Source organism: Agelaius phoeniceus, chromosome 23 (genome assembly GCF_051311805.1).
Source record: "Agelaius phoeniceus isolate bAgePho1 chromosome 23, bAgePho1.hap1, whole genome shotgun sequence".
NCBI lineage: Eukaryota > Metazoa > Chordata > Aves > Passeriformes > Icteridae > Agelaius > Agelaius phoeniceus.
This window is the reverse complement of record NC_135287.1, coordinates 5,246,263-5,261,153: the sequence shown is the minus strand read 5'-3', so window position 1 is coordinate 5,261,153 and position 14,891 is coordinate 5,246,263. Positions and strand designations below refer to the sequence as shown.

General features: G+C 41.4%; 1 long non-coding RNA gene across 6 annotated transcripts in view; it reads right to left on the bottom strand.

Annotated features, from left to right (window-relative positions):
• LOC129129630 (uncharacterized) overlaps positions 1 to 14,891 on the bottom strand; it is a 164,177-nt gene that overhangs the window by 20,535 nt on the left and 128,751 nt on the right. For all 6 annotated transcript variants that reach the window (XR_013185077.1, XR_013185078.1, XR_013185081.1 and 3 more), the window contains 2 exons: positions 10,434 to 10,509; positions 8,090 to 8,243 (listed from right to left, as the gene is read on the bottom strand). This is a non-coding gene — a long non-coding RNA (uncharacterized LOC129129630). The remainder of the gene's footprint in view (positions 1 to 8,089; positions 8,244 to 10,433; positions 10,510 to 14,891) is intronic.

The following is a 14,891-nucleotide window of genomic DNA, read 5'->3' as shown; positions in this document are numbered from 1 at the left end:
TGCCTGATGCATGAATCCCCTGCTCTAAATCACACTTTATGTGCATTTACAGACCTCCTGACTTGGAGCAGGATTCCAGCCATGGGCACTCACTATGGAAAGGTGAATTTTGTCCCATTATAAACAGGAAAATCATCAGCTGAGGGGTGCAGAGGGCAGAATATTCCCAAATAATTATTATATATTATATTATATCTAATAATATAATATATATATAATAAATATAATAATATTAGAATAATATAAGAATATTAGAATAATATAAGAATATTCCCAAATAATCCCCTAAAACAGTGCCTGATGCATGAATCCCCTAATCACACTAAATCACACTTTACGTGCATTTGCAGACCTCCTGACTTGGAGCAGGATTCCAGCAATGGGCACTCACTATGGAAAGCTGAATTTTGTCCCATTATAAACAGGAAAATCATCAGCTGAGGGGTGCAGAGGGCAGAATATTCCCAAATAATTATTATATATTATATATCTTATATTATATATATATATATATATATGTGTATATATATATATGTATATATATATAATATATCTTGTATTATATATATTATATTAATATCTATAATATATATTATAGATATAAGAATATTAGAATAATATAAGAATATTCCCAAATAATTATTATATATTATGTATCTTATATAATATATAATAATATATTATATATATTAATATCTACAATATGTATTATAGATGTAAGGATATTATAATAACATAAGAATATTCCCAAATAATGCCCTAAACCAGTGCCTCATGCATGAATCCCCTGCTCCACATCACACCTTATCTGCATTTATAGACTTTGAACAGGATTCCAGCCATGGGCACTCACTATGGAAAGGTGAATTTTGTCCCATTCTAGTCAGGAAAATCATCAGCTGATTGGGGGAATGTGACTGATGCAGAAGAAGGAGGAGCTCACCTTCCCCTTCCCTCTCAGAGCCCAGGCAGGGAAAACACCCCCAAAGCAAATGCACTTCCTGAAGTCACTGGGCAAAAAATAAATACAAAAACCCCACAAATGCCATGGTTCCAGCTGGAGGGCTGAGATCCCACTTGCCAAATTTCAGCCTGGAGTGATCTTTCCTTTTTATTGGGTTTTTTTTTCAGACAGGAGGGGGTTTTTTCCACACTGGAAATGCTTGACACGATTCCTGCTGCTCACCTCGTTCCTTCAGCTTTGTTTGGGGAAATTTTCTTAGAACTTGGTTGTAATGAGGAACCTCAAGAGGTCCAAAGGTTTACCCAGCTCAGGGAGCTCTCCCAGAATTCTGGCAAACACCCTAAAAAGGGCTGGGAGTCCAAGAGGCTGCAAAGTAGGGAGAGAAACCTCATCTGGGCTCAGCAGAAATCCAGAGCAAGTAAATATTTTGAAAGCTCTCCAAAATTTTTCAGCTCATGACAAAAACCTTGCCTCAGCTTTCAGCCGGGGTTGCAGCAATCTGAAGGTTTGCTCAATATTGCATTTCAATCTCTGGGTTTTTCTAGGGGAAAGGTGGCTGAGCTCTCACTCCTGAAACAAATGTGATTTTTGGGAGGAGCTGGAGCATCAGCCCTGGGTGAGGGAACAGAACCTCACAGCTTCTCTTTGCATTCAGCAAACAGGGGTTTGCAGATATTCAAGGTTTTAAGGGCCATTTTACCAGAAAAAAAAAAAAAAAACAAAAACAACACAATTTTCTGGGTTATTTAGATACCTTGAAATATCATTATTGTGTTCACACTTTCAGATTAACCCAATGAAATTAACCCAGTGCCTGCCCATGCTGATCTAAGGGGGAAAGTGGCCCAAGTCATAAATGCTGATGGCTCCAAATGACCCCAAAACTTTTTAAAATTATTTTTTGGTTTATCCCAGGCCTGCTTTGTGACTGAAAGCCTGCACAGCACGATCTGGACCTGGAGCCAAGGCCGGGCTCAGCTGCATGTGAAAAATGAAGGAGCTGAAGGAAGCTGAACCAGCACCTCCAGGGTGGATTGCTGGGGCTGGATTTCACCATGAAGCTGCCAAAATCCAACCAGGGGCTCCCCAGCCCATGGGAGCACTCCCAGCTCAGGGAATGCCACTCCTGCAGTGCTCCTGAGCAGGTGCCTTGGACCCCTCCCCTAAAAACCCTCCCCTCATTTTCCCCCTTTATTTCCTCCCCGACTGATTAGAAGCAAATAAACAAAAAGAGAGGGAGGAGGCGGGGGAGAAAAAAACCAAACAAATAAAAAATCAGATTACTGAAATAACCAGAATACTGAAATTTATCTGCTTTTTAAGAGTTGAACCAGATTTGATGATCTGAATAAGAGAATTTGGATAGGGTTCAAATTCCAGGGTGCACAATTCCACTCTGCTCATCACGGATCCCATTTGCCACTGCATATGGTTCTCCTAATTATTGTGTGCTCCTCTGCTGACAGGGGCTCACTGTGCTCCTCACCAGGCTGGGGAAGGAGGGAGCACACGAATAAATTCCACTTTTCATCCCTCAGTGGGGACCACGAGACATCCCTGGCTGCAGGAGACCTTACAGGTGTTCTCAGGGAGCAACGGGAGTGAGAACTGGTCAGGGAGAAATGGCACAGTGATATTTTGAGGGAGGAAAAGATTTACCAAATATTAGAATTTAATTTTTTTTTTTTTTAAAAAGAGGAGATTTGGGTAACCTTTGCTTCCTCAGAGAAGAACTTCTGCTGCTTTCAAGTCTAACACTGGCCAAACAAGCCCAGCAACACCTCCCCAGATGCAGCCACACAGGAGGGTTTTGGGGTTTTTTTAACCTTTAAAGCAGCCACTCTGCCCATTTCCAGAGAAAGGAGCTGCATTAATGAAGGCACCGATTTTTGGAAAGGATTTTGGGACATTTTGGGGTAATTCCCACATCCAGGTGCTCTGGTTTGACTCCAGCAGTGCCTCTTGAAGTCCCCCTGCAGCCTCCAGGTGGGTGAAGGGCTCTGCTCTCAGCACTTCATATAATATATAATGTATAATATATAATATATAATATATAATATATAATATATAATATATAATATATAATATATAATATATAATATATAATATATAATATAAAATATATAATATATAATATATAATATATATTATACAATATACAATATATAATATATAATTAATATATAATATATAACATATAACATATAATATATATATAATGTTTAATATTTATAATGTATAATGTATAATATATACTATATAATATATATAGTATATAATAGATAATAGATTATATATAAAAGATAATAGATAATAGATAATATAATATTATATATAATATATAATATGTAATATATTATAATATATAATATATATCATATGTAATATAATATTATATATATAATGTATAGCATAGCAATATATTAGAATATATGAGATATAATACATAATATTAATTATATGTCATGTATAACATATAATATATCCTATATAATGCATAATCATGAATGATATTCGTTATTATGCATTAATATATTGAATATAATGAATAGTAATTTTTAAAGGGGGAAATAATAATAATTTTAAAAAACCCTTGTAAGCACAGGTTTTATTGGGTTTATTGGATAGGCTGAGCTCAGAGAAGCTGAGCTGCTGCTGCTGTTCCTTCCATCCTCCCTGCACAAGGCTTCCCTGAGCCTGTCCCACAAAGCTGAGCCACAGCAAACCCCAAACTCACCCCAAAAAACCAGAAGCAATCAGCAAACACGTGAAATGCATCTTAAAATGAAATATACTTTAAAACCCAACGAGAACAGGTTTTACTGGATAAGCTGAGCTCAGAAAAGCTGAGCTGCTGGTGCTGCCAGAGGTGGCCTCCTTCCCTGAGCCACAGCAAACCCCAAACTCACCCCAAAAAAGCCAGGAGCAATCAGCAAACACGCTCAGCCTCGGAAATAACTCCCTGCTCCTGCTCCCAGCAGCTCACCCCACTTCTGCTGCCACTTCTCTGGAATTTCCTTTCTAAGCACCCAGCTGTGTTTAGACCAAGCCTCTCACCAAAAGGAGGTAAAAAAAAAAAATAAAATTCAGATATTGATTAGCAGGTCCCAATTTATTCGGAGAGAAATTGCACTAAAGAGAAGAAAAAAAGAAATCTGTTTCTTCTTTCCTCTTTTGTGGTTCAATTATTGATTTCCTAATTAAAAAAAAAAAAATCAAACCAAATGGGGCGGGGGGGGAGCTCATTTTGGGACATCTCTGACCCAATTCCCCTGCCAGGGGTCCTTTGGCACTCTCCAGGCAAAGCCACCCTGAAGTGCCAGACCAGCCTTGACCACTCCAGATCATTCTTGACCACTCCAGACCATCCTTGACCACTCCAGACCATCCTTGACCACTCCAGACCACCCTTGACCACTCCAGACCATCCTTGACCACTCCAGAACATCCTTGACCACTCCAGACCATCCTTGACCACTCCAGACCATCCTTGACCAATCCAAACCATCCTTGACCAATCGAGACCGTCCTTGACCAATCCAGACCATCCTTGACCACTCCAGACCAGCCTTGACCACTCCAGATCACCCTTGACCACTCCAGACCATCCTTGACCAATCCAAACCATCCTTGACCAATCGAGACCGTCCTTGACCAATCCAGACCATCCTTGACCAATCCAGACCATCCTTGACCACTCCAGATCATCCTTGACCACTCCGGATCATCCTTGACCACTCCAGATCATCCTTGACCAATCCAGAACATCCTTGACCCCTCCAGATCATTCTTGACCATTCCAGACCATCCTTGACCAATCCAGAACAGCCTTGACCACTCCAGATCATCCTTGACCAATCCAGACCATCCTTGACCCCTCCAGACCAGCCTTGACCACTCCAGACCATCCTTGACCAATCCAGAACATCCTTGACCCCTCCAGATCATTCTTGACCATTCCAGACCATCCTTGACCAATTCCAGGGTTTCTCAGCCCATTCTACCCCAAATGGCTTCACAGAGAAGGGACCACCCGACAGAAATATGGATTTTATTGGGTTTTCCCAGCTCATTTCCCCTTGAACTCAGACTAAATGAGCCCAGGCTTCCCCTGGAGTCAGCACGTGGGAACCCAACCAAGGTGATGGAAATTCACAGCATTTAAAAAACCAACCTCAAAGCTGCCCAGATTATTCCTAAATCTTCTGGGAAAACAATTTTTTACTGTCCCACCCTCCTCCTGCTGCCATGGTGAGCTCCTGCTCACCCCACCATGGATGGAGCAACCTCAAAATCCCAAAGGGGAGCTTGGCTCCAGGTGCCTGTTCTGGGTAAATCCCACCACAGAGCAGTCCAGGGGCAAGGATTCTGCTGGAAACAACTCATCAGCTTTTGTTCCTTGATTTCCCATCCAAACATATGGGGAATATTCGGGAACAGCTTTTATACCCAACTTCGCATCACACAGGGCACCAAAATCCAATTTTTTCCCCCTTTTTTTAATCCTAGTTTCAGTTTACAGGGAGAAAGAAAAGTGGTTGGACTTCCCTGACTTCGTTTTAATATAAATGTTTAATACAACTTCTATGATAAATAGAAAACACATAGAAAACCCTGGAAATTCAGCAAAGAGGGGGAAAAAAAAATCCCTTTTTTGGCCTACAGCAGCGTGTGTCAAAGCAGCCAAGTTCAAACCAGAGAAATTTAAAAGTGGAAATGCAGAGCAAATCTTTGGTGGAATTAACACTGAAAGCTGCTGGAAAGAAATAGTCAGACTTTATTTTGAGTTTACAGCCTAATTATTTTCATATAGACTCTGTACATTGGGGTTTTTAAAAAATGACTTCTTCCAAAATAATTGTTCCACTCTCCCAACTTTAAAGTTGTTTTTTTTTACTTTTCCACAGCAGCCTTTGCACTGCCCGCTCCCATGGGTTTTTGCCTGTCCTATCCTTTCTTTTGGATTTTCCAGCACGATTCTTTTCTCTTAAAAACTCTTTGAAAAGACACAAACACCAAGAAATTGGGAGGAATGGGGTTCTATAATAAAGTGGTTCCAAGTTCCTGGATATAAAGGAGGAGCAGTGATTGTTCCTCTCACAAATTCCTGGACTGAGCAAGGGAAGAATAACTCCATGTGGCAAATGGAATAAATGAATTTATTTTCATAAATGAAATATTTCAAATATTATAAATGAAATGATTTCATTAATGAAATAGAAACGAATGAAATTGTTTCATAAAAGAAATGAAACTATAAATGAAATTATTTAATCTGCTCCAGAATCAGCACAAGAATGCTCCCTATCACAGCCCCATCACCAGAGCAGGGCAGGCCATGGGTGGGATTGAATTTCTTCATCCTGATGTCAAAATCAATTCCCCCCATCCCCTTTTCCTCAGCACCATGAAGCAAAGTCCCCTTTTGGGCACTGAAAGCTGAGGGAGAGATTTGCAGCTCCACTTTTATATTCCTCTAAATAAAAATAAAAATATAAAAATTAAAAAAATAAAAAATAAAAATAAAAATAAAAAATAAAAATAAAAATAAAAATAAATTAAAATAAAATAAAAGAATAAAAATAAAAATAAAAATAATAAATAAATAAGAATTAATAAGAATTAATAAAAATTAATAAAAATAATAAAATAATAAAAAATTAATAAAAATTAATAAAAAATTAATAAAAAAATTAATAAAAATTAATAAAAATAAATAAAAATAAATAAAAATAAATGAAAATAAATGAAAATAAATGAAAATAAATAAAAATAAAAGAGGGAGGAGGGGGAAAAAGAAGGGAGGAGTGAAGAATATCTGAAGTGCAGCAGCATCCCAGGGTGCTCTTGCCAGCCAGCCCCAGACCTATAGATACAAGCTTGTGTGGAATATGAGCACAAGTTCGGATCTACGGGTTTGTGGCAGCAGGCAGGGATTCCTGCTGGCACTGACAGGGTTTGGGGTCACATTTAGGGGGGATGGAAAGAGAAAAAAACCTTTCTGCAAGTGGAATTTCTGGGTTTTAGCCAGGAGCTTTCGTTGTCTCCAAGCCCCTCTTTGGAGGGTGGGAGTGGATTCTTGATTTTGTTCTGATATAAAGCCACAGATTCCTGCCCTCCCATGGGAGCCTCAAGAAAATCAGCAAAATAAAAGAAAATGAAATTTCCAACCAACCAAAATAAAGCTGATCTGTGGTTCTTCCTCACAAGCACTTTGCTGCACAGAATTTCTGGTGACTGCACAGCACTGAGGTTAACAGGAATTGGATTAACAGGCAGCACTGGAGGTACATCACTAAAACAGGGTGGGAAACCATCCAACAGCAAAATTTTGGAATACAAACAGAATTCCAACACACAGCCACCCCCCCACCCTGCAAAAAGCTGTTTCCATTCTGGCAGCCTGGCTAAACAACTGCCTGGGAGTTGTTTTAACTTTCAGAGAAGTCATTACTGGGCTGGGGTTCTACTTTAATTCTATTTTTAAAGGCAAAAAACAAAACCCCTGTCACTGTGCTGAACGAGCTGGCACTTCCCCCTAACCTCAACCCTGCACTTCTGCCACACAGACAAATATAAAAGTTCTTTAGGATTTCTCTAATAAAGCTTGAAAAGCAAAGTTTTGCCGCCGCAAGCAGGAGGGGTCCCCTCCTTCCCCTGAGGTTTCCAAGTTTTCTTCCCTGTGGAAGGAATATTTCCCATTTTATTGGTGGGGAAAAGCAGCCTGGCTGTGAGCTCCACATGGAGCTGGTGGACAAAATCACTTGCTCGGAGTGGCACCAATTTTTCACTTCTTTTCCTTCAGGAGACAAACCAGATGAATGCAAGTTAATATTATCCTCTGTAAAATCAAACAGGCACCACTTGGAAAAGAATTTTGCTATTTGGATGCTGTTAGAACCCTCTTCTTTTATTTTTTTAATTTTTTTTTCTGTTCAGGTTCTTAAAATAAATCGCTTCAACCTTTCCAGCCTGGTAAATATGCAATTATAAAATACAAATTTTTCCTTTATTTAGAATCGCTGGGTGGCGAGGAACTCCTATTATAGATGTTAAACTTTCACCATCTGCCCAAAGGTTATCTAAATTCATCCTCCAACCTCACATCCCTCTGCTGACACTCACCTTAGAAGCATCCAGCTTTTCCCAAAGTTTTCAGCAGCCAAAAATTCGTTGCTGCAGCATCTTTGAAAATTGAATTTTCGGGGGGAGAAAACTCAGTCCCTGCAGTGGTGGAGGCTGGAGCGGGGCAGGGATTGTGCCCTCCTTGGGAACAGAGCTGCAAATGGAACACAACAAATGTTACCCAGCCAAAAATAACCCCAAGCCTCCAGCACAAAGCTCATTTATTGCAGGGAACCTGAGGTTAAAATCCAGGTTGTCCAACAGGGCCTAAAGGTGCAATTTTGGGGTCAGCTGTTGCTGGGTGCACCAGGATTTCTGCCTGGAAAAGGGAATTTTGCCCTCAGCCCCACTGTGTTGTGAAAAACACCATCAGATGGTTTCTTTATATTCAGTATATTCATTTTCACCCTGATGGTGGGAAATTAATTTGGAAATAATTTTTAAAAGTTGAATGGAAGGTTTATGTGGTGTGGTTTCTAGAAAGTTTGGTTTGGTATGTATGGTGTATAAGGTTTGTATGGTGTATAAGGTTTATATGGTATATATGGTATATAAGGTTTTTACAGTATGGTTTATAATAGAAGGTTTATATGGTTTTTATAGAAGGTTTCTATTTGTATGTAAATTTTTGAGATAAATATTGATTTAGAAATGTTATAGAATAGGATAGTCAAACAAAAAAAGCTTAACCTGACATGTAATGTTCTTTACATTCAGTTATGTGTATGAAGTCAGCTAATTTGAATGTCTCTGGTAGAAAAACATTTGATTCTTTTATATGAGATGATCTCACTGAAATCACCATGAGGTTACATTTTCCTCACTTTATCTATTTCCAAAACCATTTTTTTCCTTTTCCATTAATTCCCGGGCCAATCTCCTTTCCCTGGGACAGGTTAAATCCATGAAAAAACCCAAGCTGTGACATTTGGGCGGCTTTTGCACGGGACCCGCGTCCCCAGCTCTGCCTGGAGGGGACACCCAGAGCCAGAGCTTCGAGGAGCCCTGCACATGCTCCAGGAAATGTGGGATTTGTTGGGAAAACCCTCCCTTTTCCTGCTGCACCTCCCACTCCCCACCTGATTGGCTTTTCCAGCACAAAAGGGAACGAGGGGAGTTGGGATCCATCACCAGAGGGGGGGAAAAAAAGGGAGAAAAAGGGGGAGAAAAGCAGCAAGAGCCACCCCTGGGAAAGCTCCAAAGAAATTCCCACTGTAAATTTGATTGTGCCCCCCTGCACAATTTGATTGTGTCCCCCTGATTGTGTCCCCTGAGAGCCCTGGAGCAATGGGGCACAGGGAGGGCATTCCATGGCACCCGGGGGCTGTAAATTGCAAATACCCAGGAACCAACCTGCTCCTTTTGGAAAACAAACCCATGGGCAAGCTTTAAGGCAGCAAACTGAGAAATGCAGCAGCAAAGCAACAGTTTTGTTTGTTGAAAAATACTGATTTTTAATTTTTTTTTTTTTAAATGAGAGCTGCTTTTTCAACAAGAATTTGACTTGTATCCAATATATTCAGGGGGATTGAAAGAGAGCCATGGATTTGCCAAGATGTGGGGTTGGAAACGTTTTCCCCCATTGATTAATCCCAGAGCTATTGTACCTTGTGAAAACCTGATGAACACACACACAGTGGCAGAAAATCCATCAGAGGCAAACAAATCAATCAGCATCAGCCTGAATTTGCCTCGAATGCTGAGATTACAAATAAAAAGTTTCAACCTGCACATTAAGGGATTTATATTCAGGTTTCTCAGATCCTTACACTGAGCACACTTTGCTTCATTATTAATTTTACAACATCAGTGATCACAGGATCAACAAGGCTCTGCTACGTGGGACAGCCAAAAACACAGAATATTTTTATCAGTAACAACCCAATATAAAGCTGGTGTTTTAAAGATTTATATCCAAAGGAATGTAGATGGAAATATGGGGATAGAAAATCTCTGAAGATCTAACATTGGGGTTTGGTCTGTGGGTGGTTTTCTTGCAGACCACAAAGCAGAAATGCCCTGTCCAGGGAGATCGATCACCACGGAATGCATTGTGCTCCTGAGCAAAAAGCTGTTTGCAGCCATTTCGTCCTTCTGCCCCGAAATTCAGGCAAATCAGAAACACAACTGTGAAATAATTCCCATTCTTTTCTCCCCAGTTTTAACCCCAAGGTAATTAGGCCTATAAATATATAAATATATATATATATATATATATATATTTACATACATACACACATGCACTCTATCCTAGCTTCAAAAAGCAACTTTTTAAGGATTTCTTATGAAATAATTTTAAGGAATGAGAAAGGAAAGGGAGATACTGACTGAGAATCCGAATTACCTCAGCAGCATTCTGCAGGGTTTCCTATGGAACGTGCGCTGCCATATTGCTAGGCCCAACTCCTCGGGAACGCATTCTGGAAGACAAAATATTTATGGATATTTTCATGGCATATTTTCAAGGAATGGATGCTGTTTTCCTACAGGCAGAGGCTACAGCTTTTAGGAGCAAAAAAGAACAGCCCAGCTCCTACGAGAGAAACGCCTCCCCACCTCCCAACATCCTCATTTTTAAATTGGTTTTTTGGATGATTATTTCCCGTCTTCCACCTTGGCTCAACCCCCCCCACAAAAACGTGGAAATAAAACATTCCTGGGAACACAACCACTCCAGAAGTTTGCCAGTGCTGTTCCCACCAAATCCATTCAGGAAAAGAAAGAAAGGAGGACGAGGCGAACGCCTTCCCTGGCAGCCAGCGACACGCACCAACTCCTGCAAGTGATTAGCTCTGCTCTCCAGATCCTCACCCCAAAACTCCAGCTGGAGCAAGCAGAATCAAAGAGGAGCATCGTTACCTGCTTTGGAGGAGGTTCCCCAAACAAGCTTTTTGAAGCTTGTTGACTCTTTTAACACTGATACAAGGAATAATTATTTCTCGGTGCCGGCGCGATTGTGAAAAGAGGAGAAGCCCCGGGTTGTGGTGGCTCCGTGGATGCTATTCTTTTTGCACCACAGCAGGATTCTTGGCTGCCAGTCCAAGCTGCTTTCACTTGCCAAGTTTTAAGATGCCGGTTTTGCCTTTCATTTTATTGTTCCTTTCGCAACGTTAAAGAGCGACTTAAAAAAAAAAAAACAGAAAAAAAAACCCCCTAAAAAAAAACCCAACCCCATGCACAGCTGCTATCGGGGAGGGGGGGAATTATTTGAATTTTGCACAAGAATGGAGATGAGGAAGGAGAGCTCTGTGATGTAACCACAACGACACCCACAGAAATATTCCCAATATGAAGGGGGACGGGCCGGCTCCCGACGCTGGCCAGGAGAGCAGGGAAGAGCAAAACCCAAACCCAGCCAGAGCCACCAGCAGCCACGGCAGAGGTGGAGGTCGGTGCCTCTCCCCCCTCTCAGCACCAGCACCTCGATTTCTCGTCCCCTCAAGGCCGTGCCTCCCCACTGAAGGTTCATCCAGGGGTGCAGGGATGGTGGGACTGGGGAGCAGAAGGATTCCCCCCTTTTTTCCATGATAGGATTCACCCATTCCCAAACATGCCGGCCTTTCTTGGATGCAATGCCACTGGGAAGAAGCTCCATGGAAAAGCCTCTTGGTCCCAACTCCCTCCAAACACATTCCTTCAGCGTAAGCCACTCAATTTAATTTTAATAATTTATCAATAGATCATTTTTTAATTTTTTCCCTTTTTTCCTGTTTTTTTTTCTTTATTACATTTTATTTTTTTTAATGAATTAATTTTTTAAAAAAAATTTTTAACCATTATTATTTCTTAAATCCCCAACTCCACCGCTGAGGAGTTGATTTATTTCATTTTCCTTGACGTAGAAACAAAACTCCCGGGACCCGTGCCAGGGCTCGAGCGCATTTAAATGAACAAACAGCAACAAAAAAAGTTGTTTGTGATCCTTTTGGGCCGGAATATTGAAACCATGATGGGGGTTATGCTCTGTGTACACCATAAAGTGCAGGATTATGGAACCCTGAGCCACCACTTGGTGCTGCAGATGTTGGAGGGACACAAACTCCAGATGTGGGCAGGGAAAATCCCCGCTCGGTTCCTCAGTTCCCTGCTGGACACTGCTCCTTTTCCCAGGGCTCTGGTGCCTTTATCCCAAAAATGGGAGCTGTTCCCAGCCCTGCCAGCAGCTGCTGGGGGTGCAGGAGGTGATGGAAGCACTCCCATAATTTCATATTTAAAGGGAAAATCCTGAGTCCCAAACTCCAGATGTGGGCAGGGAAAATCCCCGCTCGGTCCCTCAGTTCCCTGTTGGACACTGCTCCTTTTCCCAGGGCTGAGGTGCTTTTATCCCAAAAATGGGAGCTGTTCCCAGCTCACAAACAGCTCTGCCAGCAGCTGCTGGGTGTGCAGGGGATGATGGAGGATGGAGGCACCCCCATAATTTCACATTTAATGGGAAAATCCAGCCTGAGTCCCAAACTCCAGATGTGGGCAGGGAAAATCCCCGCTCGGTTCCTCAGTTCCCTGCTGGACACTGCTCCTTTTCCCAGGGCTGAGGTGCCTTTATCCCAAAAATGGGAGCTGTTCCCAGCTCACAAACAGCTCTGCCAGCAGCTGCTGGGTGTGCAGGAGGTGATGGAGGCACCCCCATAATTTCACATTTAATGGGAAAATCCAGCCTGAGTCCCAAACTCCAGATGTGGGCAGGGAAAATCCCTGCTCGGTTCCTCAGTTCCCTGCTGGACACTGCTCCTTTTCCCAGGGCTGAGGTGCCTTTATCCCAAAAATGGGAGCTGTTCCCAGCCCTGCCAGCAGCTGCTGGGTGTGCAGGAGGTGATGGAGGCGCCCCCATAATTTCACATTTCCAGGGAAAACCCAGCCCGATCCCAAGTTTCTGTGCAAAGCCACCGAGTCTAGAACAAAAGCAGCGTGAATTAATAAAAGGGGGAAAGGAAAAACAGAAGCTTTGTTCTAAAGTGGAAGCAGAAGATGTGAAATTTCAAAATCAGATGGCTGGGGCTGTGATTTCTTTCATTTAAATGAACTGATCTGTTGCTAAACTGCTGCTCTGGTGCCAAGAAACTTTTAACTCCTTCGGCTCAAAGCCTGCTGAGTTTTGCTGTTTCCTCTCTTCTCCCAGCCAGGCAGAGATTAAACCAGAGGGGAGAAGTGAAAAAGGGAGCAGGGAGGAAAAATTCTGAGGGCATCAAAAGGATGAGGGGATGAAACCCACAGGCAGAGCACAAAAGAGCTCCGGGAGAAATTCTGCAGGACAAACAGCGAGGTTCTGGTCCTGCAGCCTTCCCAAATCCTGGAGAGGAGACAGAAAGGCCTTGGAGCTCCCCAGCTGCACCTCCAGCACCGGGAGCAGGGCTGGCAGCAAGGAAAACCCCAAAATCCCTGAAATCCCTGACCTGAGTGATGGCAAACGTTCACTTACCGAGAATGCCAAAGCATTTCCAACAGAACCCCCTTCCCTACACGTGTGAGAAAGAACAACCAAAAAAAAAAAAAGCTCTCAAAACCAGCCCTAAAAAAAAAAAAAATAGCTGCATTTGGGTGGAAGTTCCTACTGCTTTTCCATTTGGTTTTGGGGTTGTTTTGCCCATGACAAAAAAAAAAAAAAACCAAAAAAAAAAATTGAATAAAAAAAATAAAATTGAAGAGAGACGTGTTGTAATTAGAGGTAATTCCAGGGGAAAAATATCTACCTGTAGAACAACAACAACAACAAAAAAAAAAAAAAAAAAAAAAAAAAAAAAAAAGAAAAGAAAAATAAAAATATATTTCTGCATTTCTGCATCTCCCACTTTGCAGTTCTGCTGCAGTTCCCCCTAAACTGCTGCTGCTTGCTCCAATCTGCTGCCTGCTTAACAACGGAATGACAGGCAACATCTGTTTGTATAGAAGCCAAGATCAAGCCTTCAAAATGTTTTTTGGCTCAGTTTCTTCTTTTTATTTTTTTTTTTTTTCTTTTTCTACCCCCTCCCCTTGGAAATAATAATTAAAAAAAAAAAAAATAGAAGCAAAAGAAAAAGTAAAAGCACCCAGGAAGATTTTGAAACAACTCAAGTGAGGCTGCAACTCTTTTCCCCTTGAGTTATTTCGAGGTACAGGGCTTGGAGGAGAACTCTGCTTTTCTCCACCCTCCTCCCCTGCTCTCCCCACCCCTCAGCCTCTCTCTTGCCCCGTGCTATTAATAAAGTATCACAGAAACTGGGGGAAAAAAAAATAAAATAATAATAATCCAACGTACCTTGATCCCTACAAGGCCACTCCCTCCTATGGGGAGGGAGGGGGTTCTTCAGGAGGCAACTAAAAAAAAATGGCACGGGGAGGGGAATATGGGATTCGGGGACAGACTGCCACAATCCTCTCACCCTGGTGGGTTGGTTTTGTTTTGTTTTTTTTTTTTCCTCCTCTCCTCCATTTTACAGACTGTTAAATATATTGTTTGGAAAATCAAAGGGGTTGTTATGAAATGAAATAAAAAAAAATAAAAAAAAAAAAAAAGAAAGAAGATGCGGGCGATTAAAATAAATAAATTTAAAAAAGAAGAAAAAAATTAAAAGCAAATCAGCCCGGCTCCAAATACAATTCCAATGAGTAACAATGTCAGGCTGGTGCCAATGCTGTGGCAAATCGGGAGAAAGCACAATAATTCCACATGCTGAGATGTGAACAACTGGAAAGGAACCAACTCTGGGCAAGTCACAATAAAAACTATCCCAGTGCCCCCAGCCCCTCTGCCATCCTTCTCCGAGGGTACACAGGGGGGAAAAATAAAATTAAAATTAAAATGAAGCCACTAATTTAACAAAAGGAA